The 15831-nt window shown below is 37.7% G+C and overlaps 1 protein-coding gene across 4 annotated transcripts in view; it reads right to left on the reverse strand.

The window, feature by feature from the left end:
- Positions 1-15831, reverse strand: part of naaladl2 (N-acetylated alpha-linked acidic dipeptidase like 2) — a 399262-nt gene that overhangs the window by 342152 nt on the left and 41279 nt on the right. The window contains exon 1 of one of the 4 annotated variants that reach the window (XM_023339999.1): positions 12529-12874. The exons of the other annotated variants lie outside the window; for them this stretch is intronic. The gene's annotated coding sequence lies outside the window, so the exon portion shown is untranslated. Of the gene's footprint in view, positions 1-12528; positions 12875-15831 lie in introns of those variants that run through there. 4 annotated transcript variants of the gene reach the window in all.

Consider the following 15831-nt stretch of genomic DNA (forward strand, 5'->3'; position numbering starts at 1 on the left):
ATGTGCTATGGAATGCTGTGTGTTGTGGTTCAGTAAACAAACAAACAAAAAAAGCAATCCACACAGATCAGGAGATTAAATTAGCTAATCAACCACCACTGTGTCTACCACAGCGATCATTTACTAAAAATCACAAAATAAACATCAAACCTGAAAACATTAAACTGTAATGGACTGAATGTTCTGATCTTTGTCAAGAAAATGTTTGTGTGTTTTTTAGTGTAGAAAATATATTAGTGGCTTTGTTGTCAATAAGTTGCTATGACAATAAGTGTGTGCTGCATAGCAAACAGCAAGAAAAAAAGAAGGATATGAGTGGATTTTAGGTGTTCTTTAACAATTTTTCTGCATTATTGTTCCCTTTGCTGAACGGTGCACTGCACTAAATGTATAAAGCTACATCTCCAGGTTTCATTCAGTTAACAGAATTGTTCTACCACAGCAGCAGAATAATCCCTCCAGTCATGCGCACATGCACAACATTTCCAGATGTAAACAATAACCTGCAACGTGTCTACAGGTAAGCCCACACCTTTCTGCAGAAAGTTTCCTCCGTGGACAACGTTGATGCAATTTGCATCCAGAAGTTTTTAGCCATTTGGTATCCTTTGTAGGTATGTAGTGAAGATTCATACAAATGTACGCAATTCCTCAACGCTCCTCAAAAGTATTCATATCGCATACGGATACAGAAGCTGGATGGTGGAAGCAGAGTAGTTGAAGCGAAATATCAACATTGCAGAGTGAGCTCATAACCCCATTAAATTCAGCTACTAACTCCAGACCAATCACACAACACATCACACAGAGCTGTGTGAGAAATAGTTAAACCTGGGTCTGGTGTTGAAAAGGGGAGGAGGACTCTGTACAACCTGGAGGATTCAATTTTCTTCATGCATCAGTGAGAGCTGATTTTCACGCTTCGGATGAATGGATAAGCTCAGAACCTGTTTGTCTGTTAATGTGGGTGAATTATTGTCCTTGTGGAGGAACACTGGTTTAATTTCCCAGTTGCAACTTCATGACCAGTAATTTATTGTACGAGTACATTTTCCACAAAATTATGGTATTTTAAAATAAATTTTGGGGATTGTATATTGGTATTCTTTGAAAAGTTTCCCAGTTGTTGCACAACCATTGAAGGAGGCTCTTTTTGCTGTGTTTGTGCTGTAATGTGTCGCAGGCTAAGTGTTTGACTTCCACAGAAATGTCTTCTACATGTGCTATAAAACCTGAGAAGTGATATGAATAGTGGCTCATCTACATAGCTGCTACAGCTCCAGGCATGAATTAGCTAACCATACGACAAATAACTGATTGGTTCTCCGGAGTCACGTCAAAACATGTCCGACTGTTTTCAAGCTAACAGCATTAAATAGTGGCTGGAACAAATCAAATATAAAGCCTTACTAACATAAATAGAGCAATCACAACCGTAACAATAAATATGACAGCCAGGATGAAGTGTTTACATGTGTTTACACACACACACACACACACACACGCCAGCACGCACACACATAGACGTACCATTTAAACTCCCATGAGGACCGCCATTATCATCAATAATCTTATTTATGGTGCTCCTTCTCAGCACTGGGAGAACGATAGTAAAGCTGCTTTCATAAAGTCTATAATGGGTCCCTAATGGATTTGTCAAATTGACTAGGGAGGAGATGAGCTGCTTGGAGGGAGGGAAATGGGTCCGAAGTGGTCTTTGATGAGTGTATGTATGAGAACACACATGTGTGTGTTTCATCTGTTTAACACAGCCTACATGTCTGGCAGGTCAAGCTTGTACAGGCCTCACAAATGTAATGATGCCACCATGAACCATTTTACATTCTTCAGTTTGTAAAGTCTAACCTCAACATTGTTTTGGATTCCATTGGATAGAATGTTCATTGTGAAAGTGCATTCATCACTACAAATAAAAATCATTTGGTGTGTCTCTGCCAGTTTTGTCAATTCAAATCATTGAATGAAGAATATGGAGCTAAATTAGAGCTGCAAAATTTGTTCAAAAGAAAAAAATGACATTGAAAATAAAGATTTGAAAAGGAAAAAATGTGTGCAGAACGACGTTTCAGATTGAATGTCTTTTATTCTTATTAATTGGGGCCATAAAGTACATATTTGTACTAAACAAGCACTTACAGTGTATTGCTGCTTATATACAGCTAAGTCCTTGTAACTTTCTTTAAACCAGTGCTGTTATTTTTTGCAAAGTCATTTGAAATACTGTCCTCCCTGGACTCTTCTGTTTTGCTAGCTTTATCTTAGCTTTTTGTGTGAAAATGTTTAAAATAATGGGTCATTTTTCTTCCATCTCCCAGTTATGCACTGCTTTGTTTTGATGTATTACATAAATCTCAGTAAATATGGTTAAATGCAATAATGTAAATAAAAAAATCAATTTCTCTTGCGAGAAAACACTGAATAGTATGGATTTCCTGGGTTGCTTCAGTTTCTTCCTTAACACTCGCACACTTAGCCATATAGAAGAGATTTAATTATCCAGTATTGTTAAAGTCTTAATAATTCATGAAAAGTTGGAGATGTTACTGATGAAAGTGCTTCACATCCTCACTGTGTGCTCAGTGTCAGGACAAGCTGTCATACATGACTCTGGGCTGTCACACAGACTATTGTTCAGCATTTGCAGACTCAGCTTCGTCTCCTTTTGAAGTGTAATTACACTCTTCATCTGAGGCACTCAACACACACCAGGGATCATGTCAAAAGCATTCAGACACTTGAAGGCAACATTGTTTCCTCCAAAGAAAAGAACACACTGACATTTTCTGACGACCTAACCTGAAAAGCGTTCCTGGAAATTTTCTGATCACTTCACTTCAAGAGCTTCTTGTTGAAATAATAGAAGAGACTCAATGAATTTAAACTTTGACATTTTTTTCTTTTTTTTGTTCTTTATAGCCATGTCTTGTGAGAGTAACTGATTAGACTCACAAAACTGACTCAATGCAATAATTAAACAGCACTAAGAAACGTCTGATTTGATTGGTGAACATTTCAACACATTACAGTTTAAGAGGTCTTAAGAGACTGGGTTATTTATATCATTTTATATCCCACGGGCTTTTCTCTGTGTGTGGTCCAGTATATATATATATATATATATATATATATATATATATATATATATATATATATATATATATATATATAAATAAAATTCCCTTCTCACCCACCGCGGGTGGTTCTTATGCTCTGAGCTCGGGTCCTCTACCAGAGGCCTGGGAGCTTGAGGGTTCTGCGCAGTATCTTGGCTGTGCCAAGGACTGCACGTTTCTGGACTGAGATGTCTGATGTTGTTCCTGGGATCTGTTGTAGCCATTGGTCCAGTTTGGGGGTGACTGCCCCGAGGGCCCCGATGACCACAGGCACCACTGTGGTCTTCACCTTCCAGGCCCTCTCCAGTTCCTCCCTGAGGCCCTGGTATTTCTCTAGTTTCTCGTGCTCCTTTTTCCTGATGTTGCAGTTGCTTGGTATTGCTACATCTACCACAACGGCTTTCCTCTGTTGTTTATCCTCTACGACAATGTCTGGTTGGTTCGCCATTACCATTTTGTCTGTCTGGATCTGGAAGTCTCACAGGATCTTAGCTCTGGCGTTCTCCGCCACCTTTGGGGGTGTTTCCCACTTTGATCTCGGGGTTTCCAGTCCATATTCTGCACAGATGTTTCTGTACACTATGCCTGCAACTTGGTTATGTCGTTCCATGTACGCTTTCCCTGCCAGTATCTTGCACCCTGCTGTTATGTGCTGGACTGTCTCAGGGGCCTCCTTGCACAACCTACACCTTGGGTCTTGTCTGGTGTGGTATATCTGGGCCTCTATTGCTCTGGTGTTTAGGGCCTGTTCCTGGGCGGTATATATATATATATATATATACACAGTACAGACCAAAAGTTTGGACACACCTTTAATTCAATGAGTTTCCTTTATTTTCATGACTATTGACATTGTAGATTCACACTGAAGGCATCAAAACTATGAATAACACATGTGGAAATATGCACTAAACAAAAAAGTGTAAAACAACTGAAAATACCCCTTATATTATAAATAGTCATAAAAATAATAGTAAAAAAAATAATAAAAAAAAATAGTCATAAAAATAAAGAAAACACATTGAATTAGAAGGTGTGTCCAAACTTTTGGTCTGTACTGTATATATACAGTATACTATATATATATATATATATATATATATATATATATATATATATATATATATATATATATAAAGTTAAAGTTATATATGTTTTCATATATAAAGTTAACACTGAAACATCCATTTTCAGCATTTTCCATGTTCAAATATCCTAATATGTCTCAGAGAAGTACCAAGACAGTGGGGGAATGTGTGTACTATTTGCCCATGATTGTACCAAGTCAACTCAATTGTGTTTGTTTTTGTTAAGGTTCCCATTCTGTCCATGTATCGAAAACGTAATGAAGTGTGGCTATGTTAAAAAATTAACTCCAACACTAGATTGTCGTGGTACACCAGAGTTGTAGCTGATGCATAATAGATGTTTGTACCAGGTCTGTGTGGCACACATTTTATATCTAAACAATCTCTCACTGTAAAGTTGTCATCGTTTTGTTGGATCCAAAACCACATCAGCAGCCATCATCCAAAAAGTCAATACCATTTAATATTCATGTTATCTATTGAAAGAATATTGGTTTCCCAAAGATGCTTATGAAAATAGCACAACAGTGTCACATTCAAACAGCATCTCTGTCTAAAACTAATTTTAAGTCATACACTTTAAATATTTTTAAGTCTTTTTCTAATCTTCATGTCCACCTACAAAGATGTCGATTGTAGGTGTAAGTTGGCTTGTTCCTTTCAGATCACTTTTTCTCAATTCATTTTATAAAATCTAAGAATTTTAAATGTGGAGTACAAAAACAGTATCTCCTGATTGATATTAAAGTCTGTTAAACAAAAGAATGTATGTTTTGCAATTAGCTAAAACTGCTACATTCAACAAAAAAAGGTTGTCTTAAGAAGAAAAGTGAGGTTTTAAATGTTACACAATTATTTTCCAAAGAGTTTGTAATAGAAACAGGAAAACTGAAGAGTCATAACACCAGAAAATTTTAAAATGTAAAATAAAATCAGATTTTGCTGCTACTTTTCTATAAAATTCCTTGGCACAAAACACTTTTTGTATGATAAAAAAAAAGTGGTGCGATACTGATATATTCCTCTTCCCAGGAGAACACATTATAACATGTATGTAACGGTGTAAGTGGAGCAGACTCTGGTCTACAAAGCAGTTTTAAAACCTGTGAATAGTTGTTGCTGTGGCCATATTTGTTCACCAATCCCTTGATGACGTGCATACGGATGGCTATGATATCTGCTCTGTGGCTGCCGTGTCCAACTCCAATGAACTTTGCCAATAAAGCACTTTAAAGCCAGGCAGGATTTGAACTCAAAGTGCTTCTATCAGATATGACAAGTGTCCTATCAGTGCACCACAGCAGTTCAGGAAGCCGCTTCGGCACCATGCTCAGTCAGCAGAACCATGTCAGTTCACTGCACAAACATAACAAATCCATGGCTACAGTCACAGTCTGCAACAGCACAAGCCAAACATGTCACCCAATCCCTCCAGCTTCTGTCTCCGTCAGCCTTGGCAGCCGTCCACAAGAGACCGGAGATAATTAGAAGCTCTTATTAGCCCAGCAGCACAGCGGTGTTTGCAGACTGATGCCGTGGTCATAACCAGAGGGGCTCTTACAGAGGAACCATGTTAAACCTCTCATTCTGTCGGATCATTCATGTTTTTAAATCAGGAAATTCCAAACTCAAAATGATGCTCATCAATGAGCATAAGCTAGTTAAAAGTCACAACAAAAAATATCTAATCATAAATTTCTACTGGAATATTGAACATTATATTTTGTCATAGTTTCATGTTTTCATTGGAAAACCAACATTATATCTCTGCTTCTCTGATTGTTTTGTAGGTTTCATTCATTTCTTCTCTAATGCTGCTCAGTTAAGTGTCAGAATCCTTCCTATATTCTCAGATTCTTTGATAATCAGTCCCAACTGACAGCAGCTGATGGCTCAGATTGGAACCTTGCAGTGTGTGTTGCTCCACTATGTTGATGAAGAATGCAGCATTCTGCTTTCTTCTGCTCTTAATATTAATGGTCTTTACCAAACTTTTCTTTTCATTTTATCTCCAGTGTGAACCTAAGGTAAAGAACATTTTGCATTGTTTCAGGCTTTAGATAAACCTGTCAGGAGTCTTGAGATTTATGCTTTTATTGCTAAAAAAAACTGCAGTGTTTTATATTTCATTCAAAATACTGTCACTTTCTCATGACTTTTATACAGAACCATCATCACAAAGTTGAATCCTGGAGGCGTGGCCTGTGTTGAGGTTTTAAGTTTTACCTCAACATATTTTATCTCACTTGGGAAAATGTTGGTAGCAGTGGGGAAAATGTTAAACACAGTGCAAATTTGTTACTATTATAGTTTTTCCAGGGATACTTGTGTGTTGTGTTGACATGAGCACTGCTTCACTTTATCAGTGAAGCATGTTACTTTTCAAAACCAATCACACACAAAGAATATTGATGATGTTTTAAAGACGTTTTCAGTTCCTGTGGTCTCTGAATGCAACAGTGTTGTCCAGCTGTTGTGGTGAGCTGTCATTCATTATTCCATGCCCACCACACACACACACACACACGCCCACCCCTACATCATCCAAGGGCCCACACTAAAACAGGGCCAAAAGTTTAAACTGGAAAAAAACAAAAAGAAAAACTGAAAAACTGTTTTGAACTTTTTTTTCTTCAGTTTGCAAATTTTTTGCTCAGGTCCCTCTTGAAAATGAGATCTAGATCTCATCGGGGTTTACCTGATTAAATAAAGGAATATGTAATATGTAGTTTCAAACAGATTTTTTTCAGATTCAAAATAATTTTTCAGTTTCAAATCTTTTTTTTTCAGTAATTTTTTTTTTTTTTTAGCAAACTTCATGGTCCAAATTTAGCTCCATACATAAACACATATTTTCCAAAAAAAGGGATTCCAAAACATCTGCTTCCTTAACTATAACATTTATATGTATCCTTGCTTCTTCCCAGTGCCCAGCACGGCTCACTCTGGAGTCAGAAGCGTGTTCTGGCCACAGCTCAATTTATCCGTTAACCAAAGGTCATGCCAAGTGTGTTTCACCAACCAGTCGGTACTTCAGAGTTCATTTGCTGCCTCTTACTTCTACCCTACAGCTCCCTCTGACTCAGCGTTTTAAAAGCAGGTGGAGAAAATCAGCATGGAAGGCAAGTGGTGGTTCTGTCCTACTGACAATTTACCATGAAGCAAGAATGCATGTTTGCAACTTTTTTAAGAACCCCAGTAATGGTCTAACTGTATCACATAGTTCAAAGTGTCTAAAATAAGCATCTGTATCAAATGCGCTTCATGAGCTGGATAAAAATTTACAATTTATATCATTTTGAGGTGGTAAAAAACAAACATGTCTGAGGACTACCTCAGACATGTAAACAGCACATTGTCTGGCCCTCAACAACAGCAACATTAGCTTAGAAGGCTGTTTAGACGGACTTTGCCATCATGTCAAACCAGAAAACAAAGTTTCTTCTTCAAACAAGTATATGACTATTACTGCCACCAAATGGCAAAGATTGTGTATCACATGACAGGGAATAAACACACAGAAAACAATAAAATCCAGAAAAAAACTCCTTATTAATATCATTAAATAAATGGTTCCTGCATTGCCTGCACACTAAACTCATCTTATTCCCACTTGAGTGCTATCAAGACGATGTTCTGCTGACTTAACAATTATTTTCATTTTCCCATTTTTGGATTTGACATCAGCAGTAACATTAATGACTCCAGCATTAAGGGTAACAAGTCCTTTTTGTCTCCTGCCATGATGCAGACTTCTGGACAGATTTTTCTGATTTGGCAAGATTACTTATTTTTGTCATCTGAACAAACAGTAGGGTATGTTTGTTCATTTGTATCAAAATCTATGTATATATGTACAGTATGTATTCTTTATTTAACCAGAAAAAAATAACTCAGAGATTAAAAACCTCTTTTCCAAGTGTGACATGGTCAAGACAGCAGCATAAAACCTCTGAACAACTAAGGTCCTAGTAAGGAGCCATGAGGCTCTCCCTCTAAAACAGGAAGGAGGGAGGAACAAGACCCAGCTGGTTTGACACTGAGTTTTACCAGATAAATAGTTGGACCTCCACTGCATGCATATTTTCATAAAATCCTCAGGAATTGTCTCAAATCAAATATGACTGAAGGTTCTGTTTTCCAGTTTTTCATATTCAGGAAGGTTTAGAGGAAGTCATTTTCTTATTAATGTTAATCTAGAAATATCCCTCTCCATTCATGTCCTATGGAACTTGTGCAATGAGACAACAGAAGCTTTTCCTCATCCAACTGAGCAGTAACTTGCGCAACTCATGCATGTGAAACTTAGAGCTCATACACATTATGTTTTTGAAGACTTCTTAATACAGGAGGCAGAAAATACACATTTAGAAACATGTGCAAAGAAATAAAATAGCTTTTCTAGTACGCAAATGTAAAGTTTTGTCCTTTGATTTTAGTTTAAAGCCACTAACCAAACATTGCCAAATTCAATTGTACATCTGTCAGATATAACAAATGTCTCAAAGTATCAACAACTCCACTTCAATGTTATTATCTATGAAGACAATAAAGCAACAAAAAATTCACAGAGCTAAAAACACACAGATCCACACAGCCTGGGTATCAGCTTGCCTTTGTGTGTGAGCGGTGAGAGACATTCTTATCAATGCTTGATGATAATATAGAAGATGGGATGGTTTTCCTCCCACAGTGCATGTAGATAACAAAGTGCTGGACTCTGTAAGATACGGAGCCAGAGAGCAGCCGCCTGCCCTCCTTCTCTACCTGACACCCACCTTTTCTTTCTCCCTCTTCCCCTTTGTTGTTTGAAAGACACATCAGATTGTGTTGCAGAGGAGAATGCTACCAGAAGACAGGCGATACCATGTCTGCTTTCAGGTAAAGAATGTCAGATGATATTAAAAAACGAGAGGGAGGGAGTGGGCAACAGAGTAAAAAGAGTGTCTGCCATATCAAAGTGCATCAAGTGCAAATCTGTCAGAATTCAAGATGTCTTCATGTAACATTTTGTAGAGAATTAGCATCTGACATACTTTTGGAGAATACCTGCATAGGAAAAAGTGGCACGTCACACTGCAGACTGCTGGTGACAATACATGAATGTATGTGTTTTTAAACTGCACAATAATCACCATGACTATAAAACTATCCATACAATAACCTTATAAGCTAGACTAGACCACCACTCATGTGATCTCTGCTTGTGCAGCTGTGCTCCTATGTTTTCATATTCTGAGATGTTCTGATAATTTGGCCATTTTTCAGAGAACATGACAGATAAAAAAAGTTTTCTATCTTTTACATATACTGAGTAAATTTTGCTTTTGTGTTTCTTTTTAACTTAAATAAAAAGATTAAAAAATACAGAAAATACCCCAAAAGACCTTGATCAGAAGTTCATATAGAATATTTCCAGTAGTGGGCAACACTAACCAAAACATTAGTTATGCTGACCCTAAAGAACTAATCATACGCATTAATTCTGCTAACACTAAAGCACTAGACCAGCTGGGTGATTAGCAGAAGCTAATGCTAAAGTGCTACGTAAACATGGTATTTAGCAGAAGCTAATGCTAACGTGCTATACCAGCATTGTATTTAGCATTTGTCAACAGCCACAATGTATGTGTTAAGTTGCCCTTAGCAGGGTCAAGCTTACAGCAATGAATTCTGGGTACAGAATGAGTATGTCAGTGTTTGGGTACAGCTCTATTTCACAAATATCAGCAGATGTTTCAATTTTAGAAAGAGACATGAAAGGTTAAAAACAGCTCAGGATGTGAGTATTGATCATTTCAGGTCCTGCACAGCAAAAGATGAACCTGGTGAACGGACAGAGAGCAATGATGAGGTCAACCGGGGTAATAACTGCTGACCTAATGGATAACCCAGAATTTGGTCTTAGACATTTCTTGTTTGTTTTAGTAACTGTCAGGTTATGTTTATTCACCTTGGTCACCAAAATGTCACCCAAGAAAACAAAACAAAACAAAAAAAAAAAATATATATATATATATATATATATTCTATCATAAATTACTGTCTTGACAATAGGATATGGCCTGGTAGTTTTGACTTCTGGAATCTTTCTGGAATAAATCAATAATCATTCCGGATGTGACACTAAACAAACTAAGACAAAATTAAAAGTAAATACAAATATACGTCTCTAGTAATCAGTTATTAGAAATCTATTGATTACTGAATCTAGACTGGATTAAGAAAAGTGTTACGTTTCACATCAAACAACTTTCAACAGACAAAGTCAATATGACTATGTACAATTATTTCAGCTAATAGAAGGAAAACAAATCCAAACCTGGCCCTGTGTAGAAGATGAATTGCTCGCCATGACAGACAGTAAGAGCTGCCATGACGCGTTTGTAAAAGCTTCAAATGTGTTACTGTGGAAGCATTCTGAGCCACTCAGTTTGGACACAGTCACATTAAAAGGTTTGACTGAAACTGGTCGTTTAAGGTCATGCTACTGCTTCTGATTGTGTACTTGAGCTTAAAGTCACAAAGTGATAGCCATAGATTTTCCTGACAAGCACAATTTTTAGTTCTTTTATTTCCGGCAAGACATCAAGGCTCTGAATTAGAAAATCAGGGCAAGGCAATCACACTACACCACCAAGTTTGACTGTCAATATTAAGTTCTTCTGCAATTCTATTAGTTTTAAACCAGATATTCAGTAACAGGACACACACGCTCCTTAAAGCTGACTTGTCAGTCCATAGAAAATGTTTCAGAAATTTATCCCGAGAAATGTTGGAAAATTTGAGACAAACCTTTGTGTTCTATAAGTGTTTTAATCTTAACGGTCTGGTAGTAATAAGGTCTGAGTGTGACACAAAACCAAAAATGTGGGTATCCACAATTAATTAATGAATTTTCACAGTTAAGTTGCTTTTTTCCCTGAATAAATAAAATCCTCATTTGAAAGCTTCTTTGTGTTTTCTCAGGTTTTCTTTTTGATATTCAAATTAGTCTGATGATCTGAAACGGTATGACTAAATCCATAGGGAAGCAGTCACTTTTTCACAGCCTAACTTTTATCAACGTTATCCTTTCTTCTTTATTGTTGTTAAATGAATGAGTAAGTGTTTGATGTACAAAGGAGTCCCAGCCCCAGATCCACACACCAACAGAGAGAGGGAAACAGCGATACCTGGAGCCTGCAGCCAGAGCACCTGTTCAAACCCAAACCCAACATCTCAATGTTGGCACCTGAGGTTTGCGCATACTACCTGAAGAATGCAAAACAAGACAAAACCAGAGCAGAAAGGCAACACTGTATTACAGCTTTGTCTCGTGGAATACACACTGCAAGTTATTGTTTACATCCGGAAACTTTGCACATGTGCATAACGCTGGAGGGCAAAAAGGACTATTCTTTTACTTGCCATCCATGCCTGCATTGCCGCGGTGGTGCAATTCTGTTAAAGTCAAACCTGGAGATGGATGTCATTAACTTAGTGCAGCGTGCCACAGCAAAGGCAAAATAACACAAAAAACCCCCCGTTGAAGAACAACTCAAAACCACTTGTATTCTTCTTTTCTCTGTGTTGGCTAGCTACTCTCAGACCCGTTGCCATAGCACCTGATTGACAACAGCTCCATTAGCTGACCAAGCAGAGATTACTTTAAAGTGTATCAGGATTCAATACTAATAAATACAACATATTTCCCACACAAAGAACAAAAAAATCCCTCTGATGTTGACAACGTGGCAGGAAGACCAGTGGGAATCATGGCTGTCCCCCTGCTGGAGGGCGGGATTGTGTTTGTGTGTGTGTGTGTGTGTGTGTGTGTGTGTGTGTGTGTGTGTGTGTGTGTGTGTGTGTGTGTGTGTGTGTGTGTGTGTGTGTGTGTGTGTGTGTGTGTGTGTGTGTGTGACGTCACTTTGAAACGTGTTTATAGATGAGGTCTTCAGGCAAGAACACACAGCACAGGACAACGGCACTGGCCAGGTGGATCGTGTTGCATGGCAACCAGTACATTTACAACTTCCTCAACTACTCTAACTTTTTGAAACCTTTTTATGTGGGTATTTTGAGTTTTACTTATTAAAAAAAGAACAAGATGCTGCCAATGTATTGACCAGACTCCCAAAAGACCCCAGCTGGCCTGGTGAGCGCTCTACAACAGGATAACCAGGAGCAAACGCACAAAGATGGTCATAGGAAATGAACTACACACCTAAACAATAAAGTGTCAAGAACTATAAATGGCCTGCATGCAAATTCATTCACCCACGTCAAGCCTTTGAGATGTTAGCAAACCCAGTCTGTGCATTTACCTTGTAAAAGCTGAGCTGGTTGAACACCCAGGTGGTTGCCTCCGTCTTTGTGAGTGTGTCTGTGTCAAAGAGGGGGCAACAGAGGATAAATGCTGTCCTATTTGCTTCTCTTCTGTTCTGCAGCCACTGTCTGCATCTCTCAGGCAACAATCCCACAGCCAACAGGGAGAGCAGCCTCCTGTTTTACCTGACACACTGACTTCTACAAAGCAAACTGGTTACTTGTGAGGCTGCTTGTCCACTCCTTTACCTTTAGCTTGTTTACCTGTCTGCAGTAGCTGCCTGCCGTCAGAGCTCACCTTTACACCTGTCAGTGTGCCTGGCTGTAATTTAGTTGAGCTGTCTACCTGCAAGCTGCTAGCTTCTCGCTCTCTCCCTCCCTTTCTTTTTTCTTTCTTTCTTTGTGTGTGTGTGCTGACATTAGAATAGTCCTTCCTCCTTTCTTACCTGGACTCACCTAACCTGTTTGGCAGTGTTGCTTGCACGTTGTGTTTGTGATTAACACTGATCTGCTCATTCATGTAGGAATTTGAATAAGTAACTGTGACCTAATTCAGGCACACAAAGGCAGAAAGAAAGTGCACCTTAACACAAACGAACATGAACTATAAACATATTTTGCTCTATGCACAAGAAAATGACTAAGTAGACTGCTTCTGTAAGATTTAGGAGGAACAACAGCAGCCAGTTACTGGTGATTAAATGCTGAAAATAAGTGGGTCACCTCAACAAAATCTCCATGTCCATAGGTTAGCATCAGAAAGAAGATGTTTGTCCACGTTGAACTGGGTATGGTTCTAAGACCATTTCCAAAGTATATTTTATACATTTTTCATAAATGAGTTTAGAATGCCATGGGGAATTACAACAGCACAAAAAACTCTGTCAGATTATACAAGCCAAGTTAGCTTATCAAATACAGTTTCTTTTTATAACATTGATTCACACCAAATGTCATCGCACAGGAATTCACAAAAAAAAAATCAATTCAATTCCACATACATGACAATTGATCCTATATGAAATAGTACAGAATGCTCAATTAATTATTCAAAGTATATTAAAAAGTTTCAACCCAGCAGTTGCATCAAATCATTGATTTAAATGTTCATGGCAGGACAGTTAAATAAGAAATTAAACATGTGAATAAGCTTGTTTATGCAGTAAGTCATTCAACTTCATGGCAGTGATGGGTGTAAACAGTTACATGAGATATATTCATAATTCAGAGCTCAGCATTTATCAGCCATCAGAGGAAACATTGGAGCTAAAAGCATTTCGTAGTTTGGAGCGGCTATGTCTGCGGCGTTTTGGGGAAATTATAGTCAGTGATTTTACAGAAGAGCGATGGATTCAACATGTTCCAACAACTTCTTATGAAATGTGATGCTGTCAGAGCTCTGGTGGAACCACTGGCACATTGTCTGAAAAAAAACAAAACAAACCATCATCCTCCTACTAGATGCCATCGTCGTTTTTGTGGTTTGTGCCGGTGGCAACATCCGGGTGTTGATCATGTGACAGTTTTGTGAAATATAGCTATTCTGATACGGCCGAAAAACCCCCACCTCATCCTGGTGAGTTTCTTTTAAAATGGAATCAAAATTCTACAATTCTATGATTAATGGAAAAACAGCTACCGATGTAATCATGTGACCTAAATTCTTGTTCACAGGGAGATAAACTCCTCCCCTTCCTTCTCGACACCAGACCTATTTTGTGCACAGTGTTGTGTGAATGGTGAGAAGCTTATTGCTGTGTTTCATGCAGCGGTGCTGATGTTTGCCTCAGCTAGTCCGCTAACATTTTTTGACCTGGTCTTTCATATTGTGACATGAAAAAAATCCACTCATCGATCCAGACAATTTTTTTATTGCCATAAATCTTTGTGCTTACCCATATTTTTAGCCTGAAACACATGAATTTCAGGTACAGAGTCACCCACAGCCAAATATCACTGATTGCTATTTGTGCTCTTGGGATATGAGCCGTTTTGACAAATATGTAACAACTTGTGTCTCTGAAATAGAACCACTGCAGATGCGGAGAGAGTGCATCACAATATCCTCCCTTATGGTTTCTATGAAACTGGTTGTACTATTTTAATCAATTGTACCAAGAGCCACTTTAATAATGAGATACATTCATTGCATATTCACATATTTTCTAACATGTTTTTCCTTTTAACTTGTTTCTTAGAACCTCTTCAGGCATAATACAATATTGTTTTCACCTTTTAAGGTGATGAGAGAGAATCGGTTGCATATTGGAAGCTTTTTACTCTGTTATGGTGCTTCTTTGTGCTCAGTAATACTTGATCTGACAGACGCTGGTGCTATATGTGGGTTTATTTACCTAAAAACAGCATACAACTAGTATAGCAAAAGAGAAACGGAAAACACAAACTTAATAAGAGTTGAAGTTTCTTAAATTAAATTGGCATGTGAGGCAAAAAAGTAGATGATTTTTTTTTAACTTATTTTCAAACATTTGATGCATCCGTGAGATAAATGGCTTTATGTAGAACGTGTAGAACTTTATGTAGAACGAGAGGAAACATCTTGAACCACACAACTGATTGGATAAGAGCCTTGTCAGTGGACAAGCTGAATAAAAATGCTGCTGCTTAGGTTTAGACATGTTCTTGTTCTTAATATTTCACACCCTATCACTTTACCAAGATATACACAATTCAAACTCCAAAATGTTGTATGCTGTAATGAAATGGGTGGAGCTGCACTTGGGTTGCCAGGTGGGGGGGCAAGGCTCGACTTGGGGCTGCTAGGTAAATAATTGTGACACAACAATCTAGAGGTGTTGCAACAGGCTGTTTTACCAGCAGAACTTTTACTTTTTCCCAAAAAATGGATGGGTGTTTTTTTTTTTTTTTTTGCTCTTACACTATTTCTTTAAGCAGAATATATACATATGGAAATACAAACATGCAAAAAATGACTTGCATAATAGTGGACCTTTAAACTGGTAAATAAAAAAAAATCCTAATTTATTTAAAGATATTTTTAATCTGGTTTCTTTATTGTATTTTGATGCTTAGCGATTTAGAGACCCATTAACACTTTGTCTTTTTCCCCAAATACAATCTTCAGGCCTTTGTGTTTAAGTTAGAGAGCTGACAGAGTTTAGCCAGAGCTTTTCTTTCATCAACTTATCACAACAACAAAAAAATATATAGACAGAAAACAAAATAAATTGGTTTTGTACAAACTGTGAAATGTACTACTTTGAAACTGAAATGCCAAAGCTAAAAATAAGCTATGTTGAAGAAGACTGTTACATTGTACA

Source organism: Xiphophorus maculatus, chromosome 9, assembly GCF_002775205.1.
Source record: "Xiphophorus maculatus strain JP 163 A chromosome 9, X_maculatus-5.0-male, whole genome shotgun sequence".
Taxonomy (NCBI): domain Eukaryota; kingdom Metazoa; phylum Chordata; class Actinopteri; order Cyprinodontiformes; family Poeciliidae; genus Xiphophorus; species Xiphophorus maculatus.